The 2,500-nt window shown below is 33.9% G+C and overlaps 1 protein-coding gene across 1 annotated transcript in view; it reads right to left on the bottom strand.

Moving 5' to 3' along the window:
- Positions 1 to 2,500, bottom strand: part of LOC143019137 (uncharacterized) — a 318,297-nt gene that overhangs the window by 273,413 nt on the left and 42,384 nt on the right. The window lies entirely within an intron of this gene.

Consider the following 2,500-nt stretch of genomic DNA (forward strand, 5'->3'; position numbering starts at 1 on the left):
GTTCAGATCATTCAGCATGTCTTGCAAGTATTCTGCTGTTTATGAAATAAGAATAATCTCATCTGCAAATCTTAGGTATTTAGAATATTCGCCATTTATCTTCAAACCTTTTTCTTCCCAACTTAACCTTCTGAAAATCTTTTCCAAGCAAGCTGTAATTAAGTTGGGTGAAATTATATTGCCTTACTTTGCTTCTTTCTTGAATTTGTTCGTTTCTGTATCTTTATGTAGTCGAATTACAGCGGTACCTTTCGCATAAATCTTTTCTAGGACCCTTGCGATCTGTTCGTTTGTACCCTGCTTGCGTATCGAATTTAGTATTGCTATTTGTTCTAGAAAGTCAAAGGCCTTCTCGTTATCTACAAAAGCTAAACAAAGAGATATATTGTATTCCGTCGTTTTCTCGATTAGTTAGTTCATCGCCTGCAAATGGCCTAGAGTCAAATATCCGCTCCTAAAGCCTGCCTGTTCTCTTGGTTGGTTTCCACCCTAAAATTGACTTAGTCTATTTGTAAGGATCTTGGAGAATACTTTATATACATTTGATAATAAGGTAATCAGTCGGTAATTATTAATATCCTTCTGGTCTCCTTTTTTATGAATTAAAATCACTATAGCATTGCATCAGGATTCAGGAACTCATCGTTGACACAAGCACTGGGTGTACAACTGAGCTAACTTAATATGAACTTCTTTCCCTGCGTCTTTCAAAAGATCTTTCGATATACCATCTTCCTCAGGTGCTTTTCCCCGTTTCATATATTTTAGAGGAAATTCTATTTCTTTCTTTTGTAATCTCTGGTACACGACCAACGTCTACAGATGAATTTACTGACTCAACAACAGTCTTCTTGGTAAATTTTTTCTACTCTTTTTTACCATTCTGTCTATGCATTTAATGACCTCTCAATTTCTATCTTTCAAATATTTCATTTCCTATCTTCCTAAAACATGTCTACGCTCGGTCCCTATAATACTTTTACCTTCCCAAATAGTTTCCTCTATTTCATACATGTTTCTCTTTCTTTTCTCTAATCTCTCCTTTTTGTTGATAAGCTTGTTTAGTTCTACTCTTTCTATTTCGTCTCTCCTACTCTTAATCTGCATGATCCTTCTTCTTTTAATTAGGTAATTTGTAGCTTTAGAGTATTTATTTACTATAATACTTTTTGTATTTCCTACTTTACCTGCCGATTCCCTAGCGATATATTCATTAAATTCTAATTCATACCTTGGATGGTGTCCTCGTTAGTTTTTAGATCTTGAAATCTATTTTTTTCTGACTGAAATTTCTTTATAATATCCTTAACCTTAGCATTCTTTAAATAGTTTAATTATCTGAAATTGAATTTAGCTGTGCAACCTACCATCCTATGGACACTACCTATGTTGACTTTATTTATGACCGTGAAATTGTTAATGCTCTTGCTCTCTTCTCCTAATAGGAAATCTACTTCGTTCTTTGTTGTTCCATTTGGGCTTATCCAGGTCTATTTACGGCCTACACGCTCTTGGATGAAAGTGTTCATTATTTTCATGTTGTAATTCTGTGTTAAATTGCCTTACATCTAACCTCTGTTATTTCTTTCATCAACTCCAAACTTCCCAATGCACGACTTATCTCACATCTTCCTCCCCATTTTAGCATTAAAGTCGCCTATTACCAACGTGCACTTACTTTTTTCTTAATCATTACGTGGCTGAAATCATTATAAATCATTAAATAAGGACTCAATTTCATCGTCTGAACTCTGTAAAGTTGGTACATAAACCTGAACCATTTTTAGAGTGTACCATTTACACAGCCTAATCACAATCCAAGCTACCCTGTCTGTTAAACTACTGAATTTGACTACAATATTAGCAACCTTTCGGTTTGTCAAGAATCCTACTCCACTAGCTCTTTCTTTTTCCTTGCATCTATAGTAGAAAAGATGGTGACTGTCTTGTAACTGTACAAATTATGTTTCTACGAAGGAATTTTGGCAGTGATCTCACCTCCCTACCAACTGGTTTCTGGTGAGATATTTCTGTGGTGTCACCTTATTCTTTATATTCGGTGAAGGCTTGTATTACTAAAGGGTACCTAATGGTCCACACCTTCATTATAACAGCATCCCATATATCTATGATGAATTTTCCTGTTCGCCATCAGGGACGTGCCAGTTAGCAGTGGGTCCTGTGACTGTGTGTGCGAGCTGCTCTTTTTCTAATTTTTCTTACAAAACCTGTTCGATATGGGTGATCCTGCAGAGATTTCCTCTCTATCGACATAGCTGTTGTAATTACTAGGATTCTCGAGCACATGCATCACGTCGTGTCAACTCTTCGATATATATATATATATATATATACATATATATATGTATATATATATATACATATATATATGTATATATATATACATATCTATATGTATATATATATATATACATATATATATATATATGTATATATATATATACATATATATATATACATATATATATATACCTGTATA

The sequence above is a fragment of the Oratosquilla oratoria genome, chromosome 36 (assembly GCF_046742065.1).
Source record: "Oratosquilla oratoria isolate Oo_2021 chromosome 36, ASM4674206v1, whole genome shotgun sequence".
NCBI lineage: Eukaryota > Metazoa > Arthropoda > Malacostraca > Stomatopoda > Squillidae > Oratosquilla > Oratosquilla oratoria.